The 27,568-nt window shown below is 46.9% G+C and overlaps 1 protein-coding gene across 5 annotated transcripts in view; it reads left to right on the plus strand.

Annotated features, from left to right (window-relative positions):
• The window catches only part of STARD8 (StAR related lipid transfer domain containing 8), a 120,070-nt gene that overhangs the window by 32,714 nt on the left and 59,788 nt on the right, over positions 1 to 27,568 (plus strand). For 2 of the 5 annotated variants that reach the window (XM_034780894.1, XM_034780895.1), the window contains exon 1: positions 4,920 to 5,179. The exons of 2 other annotated variants lie outside the window; for them this stretch is intronic. The gene's annotated coding sequence lies outside the window, so the exon portion shown is untranslated. Of the gene's footprint in view, positions 1 to 4,919; positions 5,180 to 27,568 lie in introns of those variants that run through there. One more of the 5 variants, XM_034780896.1, reaches the window with a different exon arrangement.

The following is a 27,568-nucleotide window of genomic DNA, read 5'->3' on the forward strand; positions in this document are numbered from 1 at the left end:
CTTTCTAAAGGTACCACACCTGGAAGTCTGTCTTTACCTAGTCATCTGAGCTGGGGGGTGGATTCCCTGTGGTTTTGCCACTGTCCAGGCACCTGTTCCTGCAGCATGTCACTGTGTGGAACTGCTGTGTCTGTCAGTGACTCTAGAAATGTAACAGCTGGTCTCAGCTATTTGTGCAGGCTCTGCTCACAAACCTTGCACCAACTTGCTGTGCTGAGCTGGGTGGCTGGGCATCTTGTTAGGGCCTCTTGGAGATTTGTTAGCAGGAGCATGCTGTAGAGTTTGGGTAAATAAGAATCTTGTTTTCTGAGCAGGAAAAGGCCTTTGTGGAAGAACTTTATAAAGGGCTCACTGCTAACCTGGGATATGGGGACTGGGGACAGAGCCAGTGCCCTGTATTGCCTGCTGACATGTCTGATTAGCTCAGGTTTGTAGTGATGACCACACTGAAGGCATTGTAAGCATTGGGTGTGTCACTTCAGATAAAGGGACATGTCAGCAAGGCCTGAGATGAGTTGAATGACTGTAACAGGGTGTGGCCCTCAGCGGAATTGCTGCCCTGTAATTCAGGCCGTGGCTACACTCGAAATTTCAAAGCGCTCCCGCGGCAGCGCTTTGAAGTGCGAGTATGGTCACGCGCCAGCGCTGGGAGAGAGCTCTCCCAGCGCTTCAGGTACTCCACCTCCACGAGGGGATTATTTTACAGCGCTGGGAGCATGGATCCTAGCGCTGGGGCACTGTTTACAATGGTGCTTTACAGCGCTGTAACTTGCTGTGTTCAGGGGGGTGTTTTTTCACACCCCTGAGCGAGAAAGTTGCAGCGCTGTGAAGCGCCAGTGTAGCCATAGCCTAAGTGCCTTGTATTCATTCAGTCTTTCTGTTTTCAGTTCAGAGGCAGATTTGTTGACACCTGGCTAGCCAGGGGGCTCACAAAATGGAGGACTGGGAAGCCCTTTGCAGATGTGTATTATTGTTACTCCCAGGTCACTCTGCTTGAAGGAATAGTAACGCCAGTAATACATAGCATGTTTCAGTCTTCGCACGTTCTGCACATACTATCAGCGCTTACGGCCATGCCTGTTGTGTTATGCTCAGGGCCTACAGAACATAGAGCTGACGCTCTATGAAAGGCTTGGAGCATTCACATGTATAGAGGAGCAGGTGGGTGTGTGGTGGGGGTACATCATGGTGTTTAGTTTTAATGGGTCCTGCTCCTCTGCTGGCTCAGGTCCCGGCACCGGGAGGCTTTTCTGAAGAAGCGCATTTTGAGGAGGGATTTGAACAGGAGGCGGGCTTGTGCCCATCCTCCCAAGCTGTGGACCAGTGCAGATCTTTGCAGGCCTGTCCCTGCCCACGGCACCCTGAGGAGGTGGGGCAGCAGCACTTTAGAGATGGAGAAAATGAGGCAGAGTGAGAGCCATCGCCAAGGGGCCAATGTCAGACCAGGATCAGAACTCAGAGGTTCTTGTATTCAGGCCACATCTCTTTCTGCTGATGCCCCTGCAGGATGCTTTGGTGCTCAGAGTCTCCTTCAAATAACCCTTATTTTCTTTATATTCCAGTAATTTCCTCCCACCCCCACAGCTAAATACCCCCTTCCCTGCAGAGACAGCCCCTTTGTGCTGAGAGGATGCAGCAGTGACTGATTATCCTCTTGGAGCCCACAGTGGTCCACCAACAGGAACCACAGCTCCTCCTTCCCACCTCCATACCCATGGTCTGTGGCCAGTAAGGGGATCCATCGCACAAAACTATAAAAACACATTAGTGTCAACAACAGCTCAGCAAGCCCCCTTACCACTGTGAGACAAGATCTGCGTGAATACAGGCTTCCCCTGGACTGGGTGGGTGAGGTGAGGCAGGTTATGAAAGCAGTTTTAGAGAGCGTGGGGACTTTCCACTTCCTCTGACCTGGAAAGGCACAGAGCAGGCTGGGGTCTCGGGAAGAGGCTGGGGTGGTTGACGGGAAGCTCGGGGTTGGGGACGAGGCTGTGGTTGGGGGAGGCTGGAGAATATAGCAAAGCCAGCTGAAACTGGGTGGTTAAAACTCTGGGCACTTAGGTAACCCTCAGTGTCCCTGTCAATAATTCCAGGGGAGGAGGTGGTTTGTGGTTTCTTGACCTGGACCTTTCCTTGTTGTTCTGACCAGGGTACTCCTGTCTGCAGAATCCCTTCACTGTCTGTCTGTCTCTCCCTGGTTTGAGTCTGTGCTCCTCATCTTCACCGTCAAGGCTCACCGTAATGCTGCCCCTGTTCCATTTCTGCTGTCATCTCCTCCACCCCTCACACTCTACGCTCCTGCACCTTCTACCATCCTGCCCCTGGCATCTAGCCCAGCTTCCCGCTTGCCATGGGACAAGCCCCCTCCCCCACCCACATCCCTCCTTAAATGCCATTTCTTCTTCACAGCCTCCCGCATGGCTCCCCAGCACCAGCGGCTCACACTTTACATTTTGCATTGTATTTGAATTGGAGTTGGGAGCCTCTCTTCTTGTAAGACCCCGGCCGGGATTTAGAGAGAACTTGTGCTCTTGCACTTGGCTGCACAGGCTGTACAGCTAGTCTGGAATCTAAAATAAATAAAAAATAAAAAATAATAAATGAATGGAGATATCCTATCTCCTAGAACTGGAAGGGACTTGAAAGGTCATTGAGTCCAGCCCCCTGCCTTCACTAGCAGGACTAAGTACTGATCTTTCCCCAGATCCCTAAGTGGCCACCTCAAAGATTGAACTCATAACCCTGAGTTTAGCAGGTCAGTGCTCAAACCACTGAGCTATCCCTCCCCGCAACTCTAGAGCGCCAGAGAGAATCAGGGTCTGTCTGTTCCCAGCACAGGGTAACTCTAGACTTCTTGGTGCCCTGGGAGGTCCGAGGGCTCCTCTCCCTCATGCAGGGCCGGCTCCAGGCACCAGCCTGGCAAGCAGGTGCTTGGGGCGGCCGCTCCGGAGAGGGGCGGCACGTCCAGGTATTCGGCGGCAATTCGGCGGACGGTCCCTCACTCCCACTGGGAGCAAAGGACCTCCCGCCGAATTGCCGCCGCAGATCGCGATCGCGGCTTTTTTTTTTTTTTTTTTTTGGCTGCTTGGGGCCAAAACCCTGGAGCCGGCCCTGCCCTCATGGAGGGCACACAGCACAAGAACAAATACCAAGCCAGGAATGTTCATCTGTGACCAGAGTGTTGCAGAGAATAAAAAAAAACCCACACAACTTGAGTGCAACTTCCTTGGCTCTGTCTTGCCTCTCTGGTATCCCTTTCCCGGGCACCTGTTAGGGTTGATGGGAAGGGGGAGTTAGGGACCGGTCTATCTCCAGTCCAAGGAATATCCAGGGGCTCTGTTTTGGGAGGGAAAAGGGAGTGAGCCACATTTATGTATCGATCAGGCAGAAGCCATTGGGAGGTTTCAGCGGTCCCGTTCCTGCTGCTAATTTTCCTAAAGCTATGGAGTTCTCCTAGCCTCTCTCATGTTTCCAAGTGTCCATTTCCACCAAGTGAGGAAGGGATCCAGAAGCAAACCTTGGCACGGGGCAGGAGGGGGTCTACAGTTGTTACTGCCATTTTTCAGATGGCTAGGGGGAAGGAGGGTCATTGAATGAACACTTGTTTGAGAATACAAAGCCAGAACCTGCACAGTATTAAGTAGCAGTGCGGGAAGCTGACAGTCTCTCTGGGATAGAATAATGACACCAATCGGTGTTTTCACACCTGCCTTGGGTAGCTCCCATACTACATTACAAAGCTACCTTTGGCCTTGCTGGCTAAAGGGATTAAGAGGCTTGTCAGGATGCTTGGTGTTTCTTGTTGGCCTATCAGATACCCAGAACTCACGGTTACAGCAGCACTGGGTCTGGTTTCTGGGGCACACCGGACAGTTTGGGGAGCTGCTTGTGCATTTGCACTGAGCTCGTTTTACTCATGCTTGGCGAGAGAGATTGGAGGTTCTCCCCTCTTTGAACCTCCTTCCCACTCCATGTGGCTAATTAAAACTTAGCGTTAGAGTCGGGTCAAGCTGCAAAGTTGTGGGTTGGATTGGAACTGTTCCAAGTTTTGGATCCGGTACATTGGTTTGGCTCAATTGTAATGACATCTAAGTATCTCATTGATCTCATGCTCTTGCTTTCTACCTCTGGAGACCTGTATTTGTCTTAGACCTCAGGTGTAAAAAGACTGACAGTCTCACAGCACTGCTCCTAATGGACATGTTCATGTGACAGCCCCGTCCTGGAGTCTGGTAGTGTTCGAGACCATGAGCAGCCTCTGCTGGGAACAAAGCCTTGGACTTGAGTACCTGGGTGTGCTGCTGTTCAGGACTGAGGTGCATCAGCAGTTTCAGCCTATTGTGTGAGCCCCAGTGCTAGAATAATGAGGGGGACGGGTTGTGGAGTAGAAGTGAGGGGCATTGTCAGAGCTGTGTGAAGGGAGCCCAGTGCTGGAATAATAGGGGGTTCTTTAGGCCATAAGTGAGAGGCATTGGCAGAGTTGTGGTGGAAGCTTCTGCAGTACTTGCCTTCGTTATGCCTGCTTACAGCCAGTGCCTGCATTCTGTGTGAGCTATTTGGATGATCTGTTTTAACTACCAATGGAGTGTGAATAGCTGGCAGTATGTTTCCTTCCTCATCTGCTGTAATTAATCTTTAGTTTGGTGTAAACAGATATGCTGGGCACTCCTCTGGTGCTAGAAGTACTTGGGAGATGACTTTTTGAAGTTCATTTTCTCTTCTGTGCCTGTGGGATCATCTGAAAGCAAATGCTGTGAAAGAAAGGGGCTGCTTTATGATTGGCTTAATGGGAGGGGAAAAAAAGCCTCGTGAAAAAAACTTTCCAGAGGGCCCAGCTGGTTTTACTTTTCAGTGATTGGCCAAGGCTGTGGAGGGCGGACACAGCTGCTGCTCAAGGACCTACGGTCTGGCCACCTGAGCGTGAAACTTATTTACCCTGACAATAGCTAAGGCGCTGCTGCTGCGCCTTCGCTAGCAAAAAATCCTTGTGTGTGTTTAAATCTATAACTTATTCGAACTTCATTTTGTCATTTTCCTGCTGCAATAAAGAAAGTGATTGAACAGGTAAAGGATTCTCACCATCTAGCTGCTTGCTTGTCAGTTTTTCTGTTAGCTGATATTAGGCAGCTGTTCCCTACCGAGTGTGTTTGAGCTGAAGAAGACACGACGCAACCTCAAGGTAAATCAAATACATGGATTTCAGCAATTGCTTGGTGCGCTGTCTTGGGGCTGCTCTCTACGCCTCTATGTGTGTGTGAGACGTGAATTATTTTGTGAGGCAGCATGTGTCAATCATCTGTTACATGTAATAGAGGATAATGCTCTTTACAGAACAATGCCAAGTGAATTTGCCTCCAGGAATAGCGAGGGGCTGTCAGGTTGAGTATTTGTTGTTCCATGACTGATATTTAAGGGACATTCACGTCCAAATAACTTGACTGATGGTGTTAGTATTAGGCTGTCGTTGCACAGGGGAAGGAAAGAGAATCTCTGAGCTGGTGCAGAGGTTTCCTGCCATACTCGACCTGTTACTGAATTTTGGATTTCCTAGGCTGAGTCCTGGCAAGGCGCGTGGGGCTAGAGTGCACATTTTCATTCTCGCCGCTACAGCGTGTGTTTAACTTGGAGTTTGCAGGTTCTGTGTGTGAGAGGCTTTTTGACTTGTTATGCAATTGATCTTTTCAGTCACAGCAAACCAATCCCTCAAATAAGAAATCCCAGCGTGAAGTGGATGTGCTGGTTGCCTGCTGGGGGCTACATGAATTTTTCTCTGGGTACTGCCTCACTCCTCCTTTGACTGGGACCGGCCCAGCTGTTTTGGTTGGGATTCGATTGGTGACTAAAAACGCACAGATTTAGGCTCTGATCAAAAGTCCAGTGAAGTTAATGGAAAGATTCTGTTGCCTTCACTGGGCTTTGGATCAGGCCCTTAGACTGAAGGAGAAAAAAGTTAAGCTCTACATCCTGACTTCCAAACCGACATGCTTTTAAATTCGTTGCCCTGTGTTGGAGACCGCTGTGTGCTGGGTAGAGGCTGATCTCTGTGTCACCATTCTATTGTAGTCTATAATGTAATGATGATAAACGGCGCTCTCAAAGCACTTTACAAAGGAGGTTTCTGTGGTGGGGTTTCTGGGGCTGATTAATGCACACACTTCTTGGAATGTCCCCATTCCATCCCATGCTAATGTTCCGTGTTTGGTTTTGTAATTTATTTTTCTACAGTGGCCTTTAAAATAGCCTACAGGCTATTCTTATACCCGGGTGTAAATTGTTACATTTTAATTCAAGTATGATTAATTTATATTGAAATATTGTTGAAAAACACAGAAAATGTCTTCATTCCTCTGTGCCCACATATGTCAGCAGTGACTGTCCTGGTTTAAGGTGGGGTGTACAAAGAATGTGGGCCCAATTGAATTCTGGTTGAAATCCATGGAAGTTTTTTCATTGACTTCAGCAGGAGTTGGATTAGATAGACCCCTATACCTAAGGCTACATCTACACTAGAGGGGGGGGGGGTCAATTTAAGATACGCAAATTCAGCTACGTGAATAGCGTAGCTGAATTCGACGTATCGCAGCCGACTTACCCCGCTGTGAGGACGGCGGCAAAATCGACCTCCGCGGCTTCCTGTCGACGGCGCTTACTCCCACCTCCGCTGGTGGAGTAAGAGCGTCGATTCGGGGATCGATTGTCACGTCCCAATGGGACGCGATAAATCGATCCCCGAGAGGTCGATTTCTACCCGCCGATTCAGGCGGGTAGTGTAGACCCAGCCTAAGTGAACTACTTGTTTTTTTAATGAGATAGACACCAGATACAAATACAAAGCAGATACAAAACCCAGATAAAATACATATACATTTAATGTGCCTTCACTTCCTTGAATAAACTCTTTCAGTATAAATTAAAAATGCTTACTGCATATGATTTTATTAACTATTCTCCCTTCACTTTGTCCTGAATAACCAAACCTGAGCACATTTGTAGGGCAGAACCGGTATGTGGTTTAGTTTTATAAATGAACAAAAGTGACTGTGGTTAAATGAAAAGGGTGCTGAGAACCTTTCAGTGTTTCCCTTTGATTGTTGCACCATTTGAAGACAACACTGAGATTCTGAAAATGGATTTTAAGAAGAGAAAATGCTGAAGGAAGGGTGAAGCCAGGGTGCCTTTTGCCCGAGAGGAGACTGCTGTGTGGCCTACTGGTGAAAGGACAGGGCTAAAAGGCTAATCTGGACTGAGCTACTGCCTGGAGATATTAGGGGGCAGGTCACTTGACCTCTTTGTGCCTAAGGCTATATCTATAGGTCGACTTACAGCCACCGCATTAATTACTGCAGTGGCTGATGTCCACACCAGCCTCCTTCTGTCAGTGGTGTGTGTCCTCGCCAGGAGCGTTTCCACCAACTGAAGAGGGGCAGTGTGGGAAACTGAGAGCCAGGGCTCTCAGCTTCTTGCTTCCGTGCTTTCAGTCAGGACCGGGAGGGGGAGCCTCCTGGAACTTCTTGCCTGTGGTGGGGAGATCTGCATCGGGGGTCCAGTTGGTTGCCATGCTCCTGGCGAGGAGCAGGGAGCCGGGACCCGGGGGGGGGGGCAGCAGGGTTCCCAGTGCAGAGCATGTAGCCAGGTTGGCAGCCCAAGCCGGGAGCCTGGGTGGCAGCCTGGCTTGGAGCGGAGAACAGGCAGCAGCCAGGGAGCTGGCTTTCTTGTTAATATCACAGCTCCAGCAGAGCCTTGAAATTGACAAGAATGACAGCTAACAACATGTAAGGAACACAGTGTCTACACAGACACTGTGTCACCCTAACTACACAGACATAGGCCCTGCGCCTCTCGTTGAGGCGGTTTTATTATGTCGGCATAGCATGTTAATTACATCAGCAGGAAGAGCATTTCAGTGTGTACGCCTCTACTGTTTTGTCAACAAAACTGTGTAGTGTAGACAAGGCATTAGTGAACCCAGATGAGAAAGTAGGTAAAAAGGAGCAACTTTGCTGAAAGCCATTTATCTATCCTGTGGGGAGCAATAAACTACCCCTTACCCAGACAGGGAGGAGACTCTTCCTCTCTTTCCCCATAAACCATTTATTTCCACAAGAGCATGGTGGAGCTCGCTAGTAGACAGAGAGAGGAATAATTGCATGTGCAGTTTGTGTGGATTGGTGTATGTTGGGATAACTTATCCATCTGAAGGTAGGCAGTGGCTGTTGACCAGGGCATTGGTAAGGCAGTAAATACCATCCACGGCATTGGTAAGACAGTAAATGCCATCAACACCAAGTATGCAGTGTAGTTGTAGCTGTGGTGCTCCCAAGATATTAGACAAGGTGGGTGAAGTAATATCTTTTAATGGACCAACAAAATATATTACCTCCCCCACTTCATCAATACCGAGGTCAGTTACTGTGTCTGGATGGTGCTCCATTGATGTTACCAGGAGTTTATAGGTGCCTTCTGTGTATGGGAGCATGTGTGTTTTGCTCCAGGGATTGTATCTCCACTGTCTTCATTAATTCATTTGCTAGCAGAGGGGTTCTCTCTTCAGTCCCCCTGAGTTAATAAATAAAGGCCCAGTGGTCTACCTCTCTTGCCTGCAGGATTATGGGTGAAACATGCCACCCTCCAGGTGTGAAAGCAGTGCTCAGATTAGTGCCGCGCTAAGAACCAAGGGACATGCCCTGAGAAGTCTTGGTGTCACACACGAGTGAGCGCAGTGGCAGTGTGGACACAGCGCTTGAGAGTTATTTCATAGCATGGCTGCACTCACTTGAGCTTGGCTAAGTTGCTAGCACCGGGGTCGGCAACCTTCGGCATGCAGCCCATCAAGGTAATCCGAAGGCGGCTGTGAGACATTTTGTTTACATTGACCATCCGCAAGCATGGCCCCCCTCAGCTCCAAGTGGCCTGAAACGGCAAACCAATTTGGATTTAGCAGTTATGTAAGAGACATGCTAGAGTGTGGAAGGAGCCTTCCCAGAGGTCTAATGGCTGGGGGTTAATGCTAGAGCTGAGAAGGCATTAATTAACCTTTGTGTCCAGCTCCAGCACATTCTCTCATGACGAATGTTGGCAGCAGAGTGAGGCCACATTCCGATAAAGCCAGGGTCCCCCGACTCAGTTAATGATTGAGTCACAATAACCCTCCTTGTGCTGAGTCTCTCTGAAAGTCACCTCCAGATAATTATATTAACTCTTGTAGGCTGCAGGAGCTGGGTGCAGAGATTTAAAGAGACAGGGTCTTTTTCTTTCTATGCACTTTCAAAATGAAACTCTCTCATATGTATGAGGTAGTAAATACAGAGCCAGGGTCTGTTTTTTTCTTAATTTTGTATTAATTTACCACAATTGTGCATGTGGAAATTGGTGGATTGTATTTGCATTTTACAATCTACAACTACCAGACTTGCATGGAAAACTGAGATTACTGCAGGCGCAAATCAGGCATTTACTTGTGTTTACACTGTTTCATGCACCTTTTTAAAACTTAGGCCTTACCAGGCTAGTTGCCTGCTTTCTGGTGCAGGTCTCCATTTCCACAGCTCTGTTGCATCCTGTAAGAGTAGCTTGTGGATATTTTAAAGCAGGGATTGTCAACCTTTGGCACGCAGCCCATCAAGAAAATCCGCTGGCGGGCCGGGATGGTTTGTTTAACTGCAACGTCCGCAGGTTCGGCCGATCACAGCTCCCACTGGCCACAGTTCGCCATTCCAGGCCAATGGGGGCTGTGGGAAGCGGCAGCCAGCACATCCCTCGGCCCCGTGCTGCTTCCGGCCGCCCTCATTGGCCTGGAACAGCGAACCGTAGCCAATGGGAGCTGTGATTGGCCGAACCTGCGGACGCGGCAGGTAAACAAACCGCCCCGGCCCACCAATGGATTTCCCTGACGGGCTGCGTGCCAAAGGTTGCCGATCCCTGCTTTAAAGTGTCCTGGGTTTCCAACAGGACGCTTTAGTGGTGTAGAATCCTTGAGTTGCAATGTCAATGTCACGGCGACACAGGTGCTGCAATGTACTGGTCTGCAGGTAGAAAGCCAGAGCTCTTACTTGGGCTTCCACCCGCCTCCTGTTCATTCGCAGATATTCTCCCTGATCCCCCCCCCCCCCATATTCCTGCTCTGTCTACTCTTGGTTTGCTAGCAAAACGGCAAAGACAGTGACTTCATTGACATACAGTTTGGATCCACTCATTTGGTTTTCTTAGGGTGATGATTTTTCCAATCACGGCTGCTCTGATGTAAGCCCACAGCCAATCTATGGAAGACAGTGGAGTGCCTTTGATTTTGCACCAGAGTAACCAGACTCTGGCCCTGTACCCATGGGGTTCTAAACATTGTGTTCTTTACTGGTCTCTGCACATATGTCAGGCATGCGTCTCTTCACCTCTGATTCTGCCCTTCTTCCCATTGCAAGGTGAATGCTGCCAAGCTGCCAGTTAATAAGTGACACATTACCCTGCTAGCGTGTGCCATGAGCATTTATAGAACGTACAGCAACGGCGCTGTTTAACTAGCCATTTTAAAGATTCCTTATCAGAAAAGGGTGCTTGCCATCCGGTGCCGGTAACAAGCTGAATAAACGGAGGGAAATATTAACGGACAGATCTGGAAAGGGCCTTGTTGAACAAAACAGTTTGTGTGACCTTTCATAATCTGGCGGATAAGGCTCCAAAGAGCCAGGTGGCTTCACACCACGCCGCTCCTAGGCCTGTTGCCAGTTTAAGGTTCTTATCTCTTAATAAAATCACCCATGTTTAGGGACCCCGTTCCCTCACTTCCCCTCGGTTGTCTCATGGATCTGAGAACTCTTTGTCCACGTCACAAAACCAGCATACATTTGCTGGTCCCAATTCAAGGAATGAAAGATCATGTGGTGCAGGCGCATTGGCTAAGCTGTGTGTAGGACCTGGGAGCTGAACCTCAGGGAATGCTGCAGGTCAGGCTGGAGGTGCGGTGCTAGACCAGTCTGGGGCCGGTGTCTGTAATAGCAGGGCTGAAAGGGATCTTTGGCAGGGCTGTGCAAGGCCGTCCGATTCTGGCACTGCAGGGGAATGGTGTAGGGAAGTATTAAAGTGCTGGTGTGTGTGCTGGGAGGTGGGGGCAGGGGCAGGGGGCAGCTGCAGGTCAGGATTGAGGTGTATTGGCAGAGTTGCATGGGGAGCCTTGCTCAACCTCTGCCCATGCTTTGCTTGGTCTAGAGCCAGTGCTATCTGGTTTCCATGAACTCTGATCAAACAAATGCCGTTGCTCCTAGGATGTTGCTCCCCTGTAGAACTGGGGATGACTCTGAGAACACACCCCTAGGAAGCCAGAAGTGTAAGGTTGCTATTCCAGTCTTGTTCCTGCAAAACGTTGAAAGGAGGGGTCGTTAGCTGGGCATTTCCCTCCATTCCTTCCCATTTTGTCTCCTCAGCTTCAAAGTGGGGTGATCTAGTTAAATGGGATGTCCTGAGGCAGTGAGTAAAGGGGAGGAAGTCACAAAGGCCAGGCACTCAATTCCTAAACAGTGCACGTGAATGTTACATTTCAGTGGGCACCTACAGCTGCCGCTGCTGGAGCTATCTGCAGGATTTTGAACATCTGGACATCTTTTCCAAGGACCCTATACAAGGATGTGAGCCATACTCTGCTTAATTGGGACCAGAAACTCAGCGGCTTCTTCCAGGATGCTGTACCGATAGATCTGCTGGCGCCCAGCACACTGTCTGAGTGAAGGGTGGGGCTGGAGATTTCCTGCCATTTATCTCAACAAGTGAAAAGCATTTGACTGCAAAATGTGTGCAAGGTTAACAAACAGCTTTCTCTGTCTGCTTTAGCCATAGTCTTACTGCATCCCTCTGGAGCAGGCACTGATAAATACATTCATGGCTTTCTAGAATGGAAGCTTTAAGCGGTGTTTAAAGGAAAATGCATATTCTCTCAATAGTATGTTCAGCCCCCAGTGTCTGAATTACTTCCTGATATGCTAATGGGAGTAGTGTATGCACATCTGCAGTGTTTGTGTGTCTGTGGGGGGAAATCAATTAAATTGCATATATTTTGCATGCAAATATAGACATTTTTCACAAAATTTGCAAGAATTCATTGATTCTGGGTGAGGGTGAAATGGTCGCACTACAGCTTTGGAATGTGTTTATTTTTCTCATGTGCAGTTCAAAGTGGTCAGATTCCCTCTTCACTTCGTCTCAGAACAGCAACAAAGTATTGCTCCCTCTCTCCTTTTGCTTGGGGTGAATGTCATTGCTCATTTTTATGGAAAGCAACACCAATTTCAAAGCAGTAGTTTTGTAGAGCTAAGGGGCGATGGCTCAGAGCTGCATGTGTCTGATGCAGCCTGGGGATTGTGAAAGGAGTGTAAGTACAACTCTACCCCGATATAACGCTGTCCTCGGGAGCCAAAAAATCTTACTGCGTTATAGGTGAAACCACTTTATATTGAACTTGCTTTGATCCACCGGAGTGCACAGCCCCACCCCCCGGAGCACTACTTTACTGCGTTATATCCAAATTCGTGCTATATCGGGTTGCGTTATATCGGGGTAGAGGTGTAATTCTCTTTCACTCACAGGAGAGCAACTTCTCTGTAAGGATCAGGGTCTCGTCTCACATAATGACAAGACACTGTCATTAACGCACAGGAAGTATTCAGCTTCCCTGAGGAAGAGACCGTTGCAGGAAATAACTCCTGATAACGTCCTAGTGTCTCACCTGGAGAATCATTCCTGAGACACCGGTTTGATCAGCCAGGAGGGATGGAGTGTGTGGGGAGTGCAGAGAGAGAGAGAATATTGAAGGGAAAAAACATACTGAAGAAAATGAGGCTTTGTTTCAGCGTTTTTGTTTAGAAAGAGTTTTGGGAGGGGGGGCTCAGTCAGTCTAGGTGGAGCAAGAAGATAAAATGCTCTCTAGGGCTAATGTGTGGCGATACCGCCGCCTAGGTGGGCCAGTGCCTCTGTGCTGTGTGGTACCTCTATGTAATGGGACTGCATGTGCTGGGAGGTGGCAGTTCTTGGTTTGTTTGGAAGCCAGGTGTGAAGAAAGCAGCTGGGGTTCATTCTTTCGCTGTATTGCACCCTCAGTGACCTCAATGGCGGTGGGCGGTGTGGGGCGGAATGACTCACATAACCTTGCCTTAGAAGGCAAAACACTGGAGGGTAGTGGGAGGTAGGAGGGTCACAAGGCCAGGCGTAAACACTGATGCATTGTGGCGAGTGGTGACTCAAAGCTCACTTGACCCTCTTGGTGCCTGTCTTACTTCATCTGTGCAATTGGGTGAAAGCAGAACCTCTGGGTAACCAGATCCTGCATCTGCGTTTAATTTTCCTAGGTAAATAATAACCCTCCCCTCAAAGCTTGTCTTTGAGAGTCTCCTTAATGTTCCCTTTGTCCCCATCTCCTGCTATCAACTCCATGCTGTTCATCAGGCTGCCCGCTCATCTCGGAGCAGCCTCCCTCAGATCTGCCTGTCAGAGCCACTCCTGCTTGGCTTTCCAGCCCTGAGCATGGTGCCAGTGGTGTCTTTTTCTCACAGGGACAATTGTCTGTTAGCCACTGGATTGAGAACCACCAGTTCTCGTCTCGCAGCACATAGAGCACACATCATATAAGCATCATTCCTACTGACCCAAGATGGATGTGAACTCTGTGACCTAGAGATTAAAGGCTCTCTGTAGCCTAATCCAGGGGCCTTGAGCTACGTGTGTGGGTCTGGGGTACTTCACATGGAATCAAATCCTGAGGTTTTTATTTTACTGCCTCTTTCAACTAGAGGAGAAGGGAGGAGCTGAAAACAGCCACCTCTGAAAAAGTGATATTTAAAACACAGGAAACCCTGCAAGATGCCTAGTCATGATGTCTAGCAAAACACTACAGTGAGATCCTACAGTGTCTAAGGGCTTATCTACACTTCCAGCGCTGCACCCGGGCAGCTGCGTCACTGGGGCACTTAGTGAAGGAGCTACCTGCGCCAGCGGGAGAGCTTCTCCTGTCAGCGTAGGTAATCCACCTCTCCGAGGGGCGGTAGCTATGTCCATTGCAGAAGCTCTCCTATCCACATAGGGGATCCAGCGACGGCGTTATACCAACATAAGTTTGTAGTGTAGACCAGGGCTAAGCAAATGCAAGGTCTGTGTCTTTTTGAGCGGGAGCAATGAAAGGGAGGAATTGAATTTTAGCAGCATCAGGATCTCATGAATGCTTGGGAAGGAGCAGATTTCCTACCCCATTAAAAATATAGGGCTTTAAAAAAAAAAGAAGAAGCCCTACATCGGTCCATATGGGAACGTGGATCAATTGTCCTTAACTCTTTGGGTGCTGGAATTCCTCTCATTAACCTGCTCCTCCTCCTGACTTCCCTATCCCAAAAAGCATTCCTCTGTCTGTTTATAGGAATGAACTTTGAATTCAGAGATATGGGCCGCAGTGTGTCCTCTCTCAGCGCTTTTTTTGTTTCATTCGGCGTTGTTGTTTGTGTCCATCTCTTAGAAACAGTGAGCAACAAAATATCGGCTTACAACTTCCTAAGGAAGTGAGCTTTGCTTATAAGTTTGTACATGGTTGTGTCTTTAGTCAGTTGCACATGTCTCTGAATTGTCATTGCCAGTTTGGAGCAGACACTGTCTTTGGATAGTTGAACCCAGTTACCAGTTTCTATATATATTGGAGTGGATGTCTGTCTTGTATACAGGTGTACCATGGTAATGACTACCATATCAGTGCCTAGAGAAAGAGAACTGTACATCTGTCATGCTTTCCATCCCTGAATCTCAGTCCTTCACAAACACTAATGAATTCTGTCATGCCACAGCTGTGAGGTAGCTGATATTATTACACCCAATTTGCAGAAGATTAAACTGAGGCCCAAATGATTAGGAAGTAACTTTCCTAAGGTCACATTGAACTCACCTTTCCCGGTCCTGAAGAAGAGCTCTGTGTAATCTTGAAAGTTTGTCTTGTTCACGGGCCAATAAAAGAGATTACCTCACCCACCTTGTCCCTCTAATAACCCGGATCCAACATGGCTACAGCAACACTGCAAACAACAATGGAAGATATCCCATTTCCCTGACGTTCCCGTGCCCTCCATCACCCTGATGGATAGGTTTTTCAGGTATGTCTGAACTTGGTCTCTCGGGGGCTGTGAGTAGGATGACCAGCTGTCCCGATTTTATAGGGACTGTCCTGATTTTTTGGGTCTTTTTCTTATGTAGACTCCTATTACCCCCACCCCTTCTCCCAATTTTTCACACTTGCTGTCTGGTCACCCTAGCTGTGAGAAGTAAGTATTGATCAGATTGCTGTGTTCTGTGTATGCAGAAGTTCTGAGGGCTGAGTTGGGGATTAGAAGAATTTGAAGAACTTTGGTCTGCAGTTTCTGACCCAACTAAAGCAGCCTCGGATCTCCGGGGTTTTCTCTCCCTTGAGATGTTAACTGAGGCATTTCTACAAGCCCTTGGTCAGATTTAAGTGCAATTATACATTAAGAGATCTTACTTGTCAGAATCGATTGTTGTGGACTGCAAACACCTTGCTACTCTTCTCTTTTTGAGGCTTTTCTTGCAGTTCAGTTGGTGAACAATTATTTCCAGCTGACCAGGCCTCTGTTGTGGTGTTTGCACAGCTACATTGCAAACACAGCAAACTCCAGCTCCAGCGAGTCCTGACAATATTTTGCTGCTGTCATCAGGCAGTAACTTTATTGGAGAATGTGTTTGCATCTTTTTGTTTTCTCTTCCACCACAGAATTGTCACCATTAGTGTCCCAACTCAGGGATCTCAACTGCCAGGGAAGCCCAGCTATTAAACTATGCAAGTTTAGCTAGAAAAAAGATATCCTCTGAATTCCTGGATCTGCTGTTAATTACAGCACATTGCTCTTCTTGAACACCTTCCACTGGAATACTTCAACGGGCTTGAGAAATATTAATGGTTAAATTCATAACACCTTTGTGAGGTAGAGAAGTAATATTGCTATTTTATAGCTAGGGGAACTGAGGCACACAACTTGTGTAATGTGCTGTGGGTCTCACAGTTTGTTTGTGGCAAAGCCAGGAATAGAATCCAGGTCTTCTGAGTCCCACGTGGATGCTTGAATTTTAGACCATCCTGCTCTTACAATATTCTCCAAGACATTTGCTGCTATTATCCAAAATAATATTCAGATACTATGCAGGCTCTTGTACTACAGTGCTGAGGGCCCTATAACCTAAGTACCTGGATAGAAAATGTGAATGGTGTATAATGGAACAGAAGTTTTGTCCTTTCTTGTTTGGAGAAGGGGATTATCTCCCTCTAAGCCTCTACATCCTCCTCCAGCTCAGAAAGGCCAGATATTGTTTCTTTTGGAGCCCATAAGATTGCTGTAAGATCAGATGGTGAGGCAATACAATTCTTCCCCCTGCTCCCCCGCCCTTCCCCCTTGTGGCTCTGTGCACCTCTGCTGTGCAACCTTCCCAGTCCCTGCTGGTAATCGAAACAAAAAACGCACTGGGCACTTCGCAGCACAAGCTGAATCATATGGGACTGCCTTGTACATTTGAAATTTAACCAGAGACCCCAGTGTACATTTTAATGGGGCACGTTTAGGGAGGCAGTGCAGTCCAGTGAACAGAACTGTAGATTTGGGAGTACAGAGACCCTGGCTCTGCCACTGGCCTGCTCTGTGGCCTTGGGCAAGTCTTTGACTCCGTTTCCCCATCTGTAAAATGGAGTTAACTAATACTTTCTCACCTTTGTAAAACACTTTGACATCCGTGAATGGAAAGCACTATGGAAGTGCTAAGTATTGTTACTGAGTAACTATTACATCACCTGCCTTTTTGGGCCTCATAACTTATTGCCGTGGCTTCGGGCGTGGAGTGCACCACAGCCATAGTTCTAACCAAACCACTGATATTGGTGAGCTGGCATCAGAGTGAACTTGCCTCCTTTCTACGTGTCCCCAAGCGTTAAAAGCTGACATTCAAAAGGCTTCATGTCAGGGGCCTCCTGGCTTAGAGAGGGTTACCTCCCCTTCCCTTCAGTGGGTGGTAGCCAGGAAGGGGTGTTGACCTTTCCGCATGCTGAGCTGTTTTCTTTAGAACCCCCTGCAAAACCTTGGATGAACTCTATTTAGAGACCGTTTCCTCTCTGTAGCCTGGATTTCCGGGATTTTTTTACCTTTTCTTTCTTCTTTCATTTTTTTTAAAGTAAGGCCATTGGCGTGAAAAGAGGATGTATGTTTCCTAGGATTCCATCTGCTGCTTATTTCCCCAACCCAGCTGGAGTAAATGAAGCAGCTTGGAGCAAACAGGTGCTGGGAGCTGCCGAGTTCTGATCCTGGCGTTACCACCAATTTGCTGTGGGGCTTGGCCAAGTCACTTCACCTCTCTGGTCCTCTGTTTCTATCTTTTATGTGGCAGCCCATCACCTTAGTATCCGAACATATCTGAGATAACATCTCTGTTTGTAAAATGGGGATGGAACGGATTCAGCTCACAAGGGGGTCTTGGGCTGTAGGGATTAGTTAAGGTTCATAAAGCACTTTGGAAATGGAAAGTTCTTGTTAGGTGCCAAATATCAAGTCTGAATTCCCTGGGACATCACAATGGTTTGCTGTGGACTGCCATTCATAGGAAAGTTCTGCCTTTAGCAGGGGAATGGGCAGCAGCAGCTGGACCCAGATTCTGTTTTCATGCAGCTGTCTCTGCAAATGGGAACAGTTCCTGAATGGGGGAGATATGTGTTTCAGGGCAGGCCATTTAAACACAAATGCTCCCGGGGAGGAAAAAGGAAAACACAGGTGCAACCCCGGGTTCCCATCTGTGCCCTCTGGAGATGTTCTATGCAAGGGCCGTGTTTGTGTCTGTGTGTGGTCGGACAATGCCCAGGTGCTCTGGTGTTGGAGGCCACATACATCTAAAATTAGAGCTGGGCCTGGACCGCGATACTGGCATGAGGATCTGAGTGTTCCTGACAGTCAGGAGGGTTCGGATCGGGGATTTTGGTTTGGGACTGTTTCCCTTCCCCTCACAACCTGCCTCTAGTAGAGATAATCTGGAATTTTACCTTGAGCTGTTGGGGGTGGGAGGGGTGGTCACCTTGGATTTCCCTCCCTCACTTAATTGGGATGTTTTTAGGGCCCCCCCCGGGTGCGAGAGGCGCTGAGTGCTGGCAGCTGGCACAGAAGGGGTTAAGTCCATTTTGCAGTGTGATTGAAAAAAGCCATTTCCTTCATGTCCTGAGACAGTTTATTTTTTGGGCATTCTTCAGGATCCAGGGAGGTGCTGCTTTCTTTAAAGGCATTTCCTGAAAGCGAGTTTATATTTGGATTGGTGAGGGGGGGTCAAGAGACAGGAGTGGAAGAATCTAATCTTTGGCCCCTTTTCCTAAATTGTTAAAATCAGCGGCAGCAGCAGCAGTAATTTTGGAAACTAGCCTCCTTTGTCTGAGCGGGACCCCTTGGAACAGAGGCAGCCGGGTGCAGAATCCCCCAGTCCTTTATTCCAGCCATTCTGAAGTCTGTTGTGGATTTGCATGAACAATAGTTCACGCCAGAGTGTTACAGATCCAAAGTACACATTTGCACAGATGGATCAGACCAAACACACAGTGAAAGAGACTGTGAAAATGGCTACAACACTGATTACATGTAAACCCTCGGTGTTTAAAAATAGGAACAAAAAATCCATCAGCAATTTATGACATCTTAATGTTTTTCTCTCTGTCTCCTTTGACGTTTTAAATTGAATGTATCTTCTCTGTTGTGCACGCACACATTTTTCTTATATGTTATTGCTATTATTGTATGGCAAATGGATTTGTTAGTGTAGAGTTGCTCAGGAGTTCTGTGCTATGTGCACTGGTTTGTTGTAGGGTCACTAGTTCCATGCACTCATTGATTTCTTGTAGATTACTCGCGAGCAGCTGGCAGTGCACACTTGTTTATTGTTGGAGTGCTAGAGAATTATAGACAGGTAGATAGTATTGATTACTCCCCCCTCTCCCCAGTAAAAGAGTAGAGGTGCATTTTATTTTTTGTAGAAAAACGTAAGTAATTAATCCATCTTAAAAAGCAAAGTACATCTTAGGTTAGGCTAGATGATCACAGTGGTCCATTCTGTTTTTTTTATAATCCTATCAAGGGGTGTGTGTGTGTGTGTGTGTGTGTGTGTCTGACTCACAAACACACACACACTCTCTCTCTCTCAAGGTCACCGTTTGATCAATACTATTTGATTTGGAATAATATAAGGTTAAAAGAAACTCTTATACTTCATGCTGATGCAGTGATGGGAGTTCATGTCATGCTCCCACTAGGCCTAGGATGATAGAAAGCAGCTGTCTCTGTGGCTTAGTTGTGCACTGTGCTAGCAGTTGTCAAATAGTCTCTCTCTCTCTCCCTCCCCCCCCCCCATTAGCATCTATCTATCTATCAAGTAACCTACTTAGGTTTTCCTACAGGTTTTCCTTAGTATCTATAAGGGCTTTTAGGCGAGGATCATCTCATTTTATGTATAAATACAGAGAACAGAAGGACCAAAGACTCCCGAAATAGCAAAGAGTAGTTGTGTAAGCTTCCTTCACCCTAACAGGTGATCCATGCTGGCAGAAGCTGCCTGCCCTCCTTTCCCCCAAAGCTCCTACCCAGCACATCTGAGGCGATGAAGGTAAAGGGCATTGTGGCCTGAAATGAGAGAGGCAGTTCCATCCTGTCTGTCTGAGCAATAATCATCCTCACTGAGCTTCACTTTGATCCCAAGTCAATACTTGTTTCTGCGAAACTGCCCATTTTTAAAGGGCCACATATGATTTAATGAGCAAGGTCACAGAGAGACCAACAAATTTGCTTCGCGGGGATGGTGGAAACATAACTAATTCCGATGAGGCCCTTATTCTCACACAGCCCCACTAAGGTCCATGGGTGACTGAGGGTACATCTACACTACAGGGGGGAGTCGATTTAAGATACGCAAATTCAGCTACGTGAATAGCGTAGCTGAATTCGACGTATCACAGCCGACTTACCCCGTTGTGAGGACGGCGGCAAAATCGACTTCTGCGGCTTTCTGTCGACGGCGCTTACTACCACCTCCGCTGGTGGAGTTAGAGCGCCGATTCGGGGATCGATTGTCACGTCCCGACGGGACGCGATAAATCGATCCCCGAGAGGTCGATTTCTACCTGCCGATTCAGGCGGGTAGTATAGACCAGACCTGAGAGTAGCTCATGTGGGTGTGGGTCAACAGGGAAGGGCAGTTTCTGAGTCCTTCACTCTCTCTCAGGTGCTTGTCCCGCTGTCCCACATGCTAGTGCTGTTCCCCTCATGTTGTTTTCTTTGTATTACTGTGATTTCCTAACCTCGGAAGAGGCGAGTTATGAAACTGGAGTTATCCAAACACATCTTGTCTGAAGATAGCGTTTCATCCAGCAGATGCCGTTTCCTGCCCCGTCAATGGCTTTCATTGTTTTGTTTTGGCTCCCAGCCCCGTGTCTTGTAGGGCTGATGGTAGCACAGCTGAACTCGGGGGTCCAGCGCCATGAAAATACCGCCAGGGATGAGTGGTGAAATGGGAACATGTGATAGTTTCTAGGTGTCTTTTGAAAACATTTTCGAGGCTCAGTGAAGATGCTCCCACTGTGTGGATTTAAAAGTCCGGTGTGGTTTATTGTGGGCCAATAGGCCACTAACTACTGTTTGACTATTTCTTAGATTAGTGGCTGTCAACCTTTTCCAGCGTTTCTACCAGTTCATCAGATAAGACATTGTCTGTAATAGCTGGTGTCAGCTGCCTCCCCTCAAACTGTGTGCACTCTAACCCACAGTGCTCCAAATACTAGTCTTGCACATACTGCATTGCAATTGAGACCACATGCATTTGAGTGGCAGGCAGGCACTAGGGCCCAGCACAGAGACTTGCTATTAAGGTAAGTGTATCATAGGGACAGAGGGAACATGGATACCAGTCACAGAAGCCAGTATTATTTGTATTATGATAGCATCTTGGAGCCTCATTCATAGACCAGCACCCCATTTTGCTAGGTGATGAACAAACACAAAGTAAAAAGATGTCAGATGGATACTGACAGATGGAGGACTATAAGGAAACAATGAGACAATATTGGTCAGCATCATAGGCTGCAGTCTCATCACATCATGGGAAAGGAGAGTTTTAAGGAGAGTTTTGAAGGTCTCAGGGCTGCACAGTGTCTGGGAACCACGTTCCTAGATTCTATCATTGTGCAATTGTTTTGTTGTTAGACTGTGAGCAGGGGAATTTCAGTTAGTTGCAACCACAGAAGTGTCTCTTAATGGGTTGGGATACTTCTGCAAACTATTCACAATGACATGCAAAACTTCAGAATTTCATTTGGCGGAATTTTGCAGTTTTTCCTATCTCAGTTTTGTGTCAGAGTTAGGGCCATTTTCCCTCAGAAATGCTCCTCTTTTTGAGCAAAGATCGTTAAATGTGGAATTTCATTAAATTAAAAATTTGTTTGCATTGATATCTTGTAGTTTGACCCATTACTATGTGAAAACTGCCATTTCATAAAAGTTTAAAAGAAAGCAAATTTTGGGGCCCATCAAGCGGCCTGAAATAAATTAGAGAGCGAAGGTCGATGAGGTAATGTCTTTTATTGGACAACTTCTGTTGGTGAGAGAGACAAGTTTTTCAGCTACACAGAGCTCTTCTTAGGCCAACACAGCTATAGCAATACCACATATGTGAAATAAACTAGTCTTTTGCTGAAAGCACACATGCACACCTCTTGCTTTTCGTAGCCACTTCTCACTGTGCTTCAGAGGAGGTGTTAGAACAAGGTCCATTTCTTCATGCTGTACAGGGAGAAGACTGGTCCAATGTGGAACTTCTAGAAAAAAGGAGAGCATATCCAAGATGTGTGGGTGTGTGTTTGTGTGTGTGTGTGTGTGTGTGTGTGAGAGAGAGAGAGAGAGAGAGAGAGAGAAAGAAAGCTATTGCTCATCAAAGGGTGGTTGTTCCTAGAAGAGAGCTCACTCCCATTAGAGGGACTTTTCCTGAGTTTTCCTGGAGAAGTCCTGCTTGGTCTAGTGGAGATTAGTATTTTTCTTGACACTCAGTGGAAGACCTTCTTGGTTCAGCTGGACTAGAAGCTTCTCCTGCATATGGAAAACCTGTACGGGGAAGTGAGTATCCAAGTAGCTGTACATCCTTCTGTGTCCTTAAACAGGGAGCAGTTATCGCTGATCGTTTATAGTTTTGTCCCTCTTTCCCAGGGCTGGAGACCGGAGGCCAGATTGACTGGAAGGGTGTGGAGCCAGGGAATGAAATTACTTATCGTAAAAATGGAGGGGAAGAATAAACGAGTTGGCAGGTGCATTGTTGCACAATGCTCATTACATGCATATTACTCATCAGACAGATTTCTTTTAGAGCATGGCAAATAATGAAACAATAAACTTTCCATGTTTCAATTTCAAAGTGACTTTGCGTTGGCCATGTTTGTGCCCCCCTTTTCTCCCTTCACTTTCTGCATCAATCAGGTTTTTCTGGCCAAAATGTTTGTAGAACTTGTGCTATTGTTCTTGCACACCAAATTTTAAGTTTGCATACACAGGGATTTACAGCAAAAGTATTGTGCACTCATCCAGTCAGGAAACAGGAAAATACCATGTGACTTAATCTGAGCAGTCACAGCTAAACAGCACAGTTCAAGTTTGGAATATTTGCAATCACTCTGTACAGCAAAAAAATATGAATTTTTTTTCCTGGAATACATTTGAATAACGAATATATCTGAGAAAATTGTGATCTGCTCCTGGCATAGTTGCTAGCCAAAGGAGAGGCTGAATTCAGTTGTCAAGTTAATTCATTGTGAATTATTATTTGCTCATCTGTAGTTCTTTTTCTGTGCAGATGACCTCCTCCCAGTGGATTTCTCAGGTGCAAATGCTTGCATTTAAAAGACCATTTGATTACTTGTTAATAAAGCTATTGTGATTATGAAATGGCATGGTCTTATTCTATCATATTAAAACATTCTTTCCAGAAACATCAAAGCACAGTCCCATTTTTAAATGCGACCTGCAGCTGCTAAATACAAAATCCCAGTAACGTTACGAGGATATGGTGGAGGGCTCCAAAACCTTGGCCTGGGCCCCTCACATTATTCCCTAATAAGAAATGAGGCAAGTAAAGTCATTGTCTGGCTAGTAAGAAGCTGAAAGTTCCGCTTAGCTTGGCTGTTGGAGGCAATCAGCACATATTGGTGAAGCTGCAGGAATTTGGTACTTAACCTTTGAAGGTCACCTCTAAAGTAATGACTTTGAGCCCAGGCTCATGGAAAAAAGAAAAGGATTAAAAACTTTCTCTAAAGCCAACTGCTGGCATGCATGTCACTAAAGTCAAGACAGTAAAGGTGCAAACGTAAAGGGTGGTGGTCTGGTTTATATCCTCTACAAATGCTATCACCTTCTCCCAAAGGGGTTGCTGGGTGTCTGCTGCCTTCTCTGCTCAGGGCTTGCTCTGTGGGCTTTGGGCTTTATAAAGAAGCAAATAAAGCCGGTGAGTGCTTGCTTTGCTGCTGATTGGGAATGTCCCGTTTTTGGCGTGGAAATGAGCTGGTATGCTTATGGAGATGTGAATTTGCTAGGGCAGAAATACTCACAGCCATCAAAGGGTTGACAAGGGTCTTGTAAAACAAACAAAACACAAAGAGGGGAAGTTACTATTGTACATGCAACATTCCAGTGCTCCTGATTTTAGTGTGAGTTTCATGATGTTTGGTGTTCTTCGGATAGCCCCAGCTTCTGGAGACGTGGATAAATGAGAGTCTCCACTTTTATTTATTTATTTATTTATTTTTATTTTTGACCTTGAGGTTGCAGAGAAAAGCTGGGAAATTCTAAAGGCCAAAATATTAGAAGGGAAATAAAAAGCACCCAAACAAAATGCATCTCTTTGGCTTCAGAATCACATCTCATGACTTTTGAGAGTTTTTGGGGTGGGCTACGTTGCCATGGTTCTTCACTCGGAGGACTTCATCTTGTCCTGGACGTGTTTCCTCCACAAGTATGGCGAGATTCTGGAGGTGGGCCTGAGAGTAACGCCAGGAGTGATACTGCATGGAGACAGTAAACTGACGCTTAGATTGTTACCATTTGGATGGCTGCTGGGGGAATCTTACTGCACAAAGGAATCATAGTGGAAGAGGGTTTATCCAAACATGGTCTAAAGAACAAGCCTGCTGGCCAGCAGCTGTCTGATTAGGCGAATTTCAGCAGGTTGCATTTCTCTTCCGTTAAGCTTGTGGCAGCTATGTTTAAAAGTAACTGGGCGTGGCTTCGGAGGCTTCTGGGATCTGGGTGCATCATCTGCCTCCTTCCAGCTGCGGCCGGTGGCAGTGAAGCTGCACACTTTGCTTCTTTCATTCTCTCCAACTTTTTCTTCAGGCTTAAATGACAGAATAAATGCTTGTGTTAATGATACTCCCACTCTGCTGGGGGACTCCAAGCTTTTCACAACCAACTAATTAAGCCCCACAAAACTCCCGAGGGATACTGCAGGCAGCAGCACCACGGGCGTGGCTGAGTGCTGTGGTTTGGTGTTCTTCCTTCCTGCCCCCCTCTTGAGCAATACAGACCATGAACTTGTGTCCTGGCACTACCAGCTTTCGTGACTGCTAGGGTCTGGGCCACTCAGCTTGAGATGGAATACTGCATCTTGGGACCTGTAGTTTCTGTGGGCATCACCTGCTTACTAAAGATGAAGGCAGCAATGCAGAACTCTTTAGGGCTGCACTTTGGCTACCCTTGTGCCTTTGCTTACACACCCAACCAGTTCATCGGTGAAAGCAGGTAATATTAATCTTCTTATCTGTCACTTATTGAACAGAGGCCATATTTGTAAATGACTCTTGGCAGTGTGGCATACATAGATAAGCAGATAGATATAAGGGGATGTTGTGTAATTATATGATCTGAAGAACTTTTTGTTTCTTTGCCAGGCTCTTAAGCTGATGTGGACTCTGAATGTTACAATAGCGGCTTTGTCACTTTTTTTGTTTTGTTTTCTAATATAAGTCGTTCCAGTTTTGTCTGTTCTGCATTTTGCCCTGGAGATGGGTAGTTATGAAACACATGGGCAGCTGAAGCAGGAGGTAATCGCACAGAATTTTTTTGAGAGTCCAGATATAACTGTTCTGAAACTCCCTTCCACTAGCCAGATGAAAAGCATTTAGAGAGGTTGAATCCTGCCTTGAGGGTTGGGTGAGAGCAACTAGGAAATGGTAGGTAGGTCCTGCCCACACAGCTGTGTGTGACAAGCCTCCTTTTACACTGGGAGGGTGGAGGGTAACTCTGGAAGGCTGCGGCTGAAGTTTAGATTGGTTCAGTAACCTGGAGGGTCTTTTCAGTGTGTTGCTGGAGAGCAGAGAGACAAATGTCTCCGGTAATCCTTGGTCTCCATTTTTTTATCTGTCTGACTCACCAGTTGGCATTTCTTTGAATATACTGAATGTCTTGCCATCAGGGCCGGCTCCAGGGTTTTTGCCGCCTCAAACAGCAAAAAAAAAAAAAGCCACGATCGCGATCTGCTCTACCGCCGCCACTTCAGTCTTCGGCGGCAATTCGGCGGCAGGTCCTTCCCTCCGAGAGGGCCTGAGGGACCCGCCGAAGAGCTGGACGTGCCGCCCCTCTCCGTTGGCCGCCCCAAGAACCTGCTTGCTGGGCTGGTGCCTGGAGCCGGCCCTGCTTGCCATAATGCAGTAACTTCTCCCCATCCATAAGGCGGGGGGAAATTAACATTAGAAACAGCTTCAAGTGTCTGTCTGTCTGATACAGCAAATAAGATATACACAGGTAAGGCAAGCAGACGTAAGTTTCCGTTAGGTCTGCCTAAGGAGTAAATAAACCACTGGGGGTTTAGTTTATTGGCAATAAAAGACAATGCTACTTCTGCCTTGCTGGTCTTGTAATAGTACTCTGACTAGATGTGGACACATGGCTGTGTAGGGACCTGAAGCAGTTACAGGTTCATCATTCTGGAATGTTTGGATGAATACTTTACATCTGCATGCAATGCACCTTAGCACTTCCTGAGCTAAAGTAGAGCAAAACAACGTCCATGCAAAAAAAAGCAATAACTAGTCTGGAGGAAGAGGCAGAATCGGTGGCACATTCCCTCCTGATCCCCCAAATAGCCTTCAGCTACTCCCCAGGCACAAACCTGACTGAGTTTAATAAGTTACTTGTTAAATTCCAGTTTATTCCAAGTTTTGCATAGAAATACTAATTCCGCTCAACTCCACCAGCTTGGCTGAAAGTAGGACTGGGACAGAGGTCAGCGATTTTTGAATATTTAAAAATGGAATGGTTTTTCGTTGTGTGTCGAATTCATTGAACATCTGTGAAATTTCACAAATATTTCTCCACAACAGCCCCTCATTTTGAATGGAAATGGACCCTTATCACTCCCAACTAAGCAGCCTCTTTGTTTCAATTTCAAAATTCAGAATTCAAACTCTGCAATTTAAGCTGGATAAAGATCAGTGTGTGTGATGAAATGTGGAAAGTTGGATGTTGCTTATTTCAATTTTTGTTGATAAGTTTGCAGAAAGTGATATTCCTAGGAAATGGCTGGGAACAAAATTGCAAATATTTCTTCTGCAAATTCCATGCAGATTTTTCCTTCCTTTTCTCCCATCTCCAGATGAAAGGCCATCTCACTTCGTCATTACCCTCTGCATATTACCTCCGCAAATTCTTCATGCATGTCTCACTCCTTAAATTCAACTATGGATATCCATGAGGGACCTGGCTTTAAGTCCTATTTGCTATTGTCTCCATAAATTATCATCTCTTCAGATACTCTGTGCATGTGCTTGGATGGGGGTGGCTAAACCTACCGTAAATCTCCTAGTTCTGGTCTCTCCAATAGCCTCAAACAGAGCTACACATTTACTTTTATAATAATCGTTATTTAGGCTAAATATTTCAGCCAGGTGCCTCGTAATCATCTTCTCTTGAATTTAAATAATCCCAGTTCCCTCGAGGTCCAGAGGTATTGCCCTAATTTGTTATGGGAGCTGGCTAGCGGACAGCACCCGTCCCTTCCCCCTAGTGACACTGACCATTTTTCACTGTTGCCAGAGAGTACAGAGTGATGCAAAAGAGACCAAATGTGATGGGTTTACTCAGTCTGCCTCCCAGACACAGCCCTCTGGATTCACCCGGGAAAACAAAATTACTTTGCTCTTTCATGTCAACGTTACTGAGTTAGACAGAGAGTATCTCGTGAGACTGATGTTCAGTTTTACAAGTGGGTTGCTGGCAAACCGCATCAAAACATCCAGCAGCTGTCTAGCAGGAATGACAGAGCCCTTCAGGCTACGTCTCCACTGCTCGTTGTAGTGAGCCTCCCAGCACAGGTCAAGGGGTGGGCTAGTGGGGTTCATGCTAGCACTGTAAAAAGAGCTGTGCCAACAGCACTTTGAAGCTGCAGCTCGGGCTGGACCTCAGGTTCTGAAGCCCACCCCCTCCCTAGGCTTCAGAGCCCACACCTGAGCCACGCTATAGTGTGAACAGCACCAGCATGAGCCCCGCTATCCCAA

Source organism: Trachemys scripta, chromosome 9, assembly GCF_013100865.1.
Source record: "Trachemys scripta elegans isolate TJP31775 chromosome 9, CAS_Tse_1.0, whole genome shotgun sequence".
Lineage (NCBI taxonomy): Eukaryota > Metazoa > Chordata > Testudines > Emydidae > Trachemys > Trachemys scripta.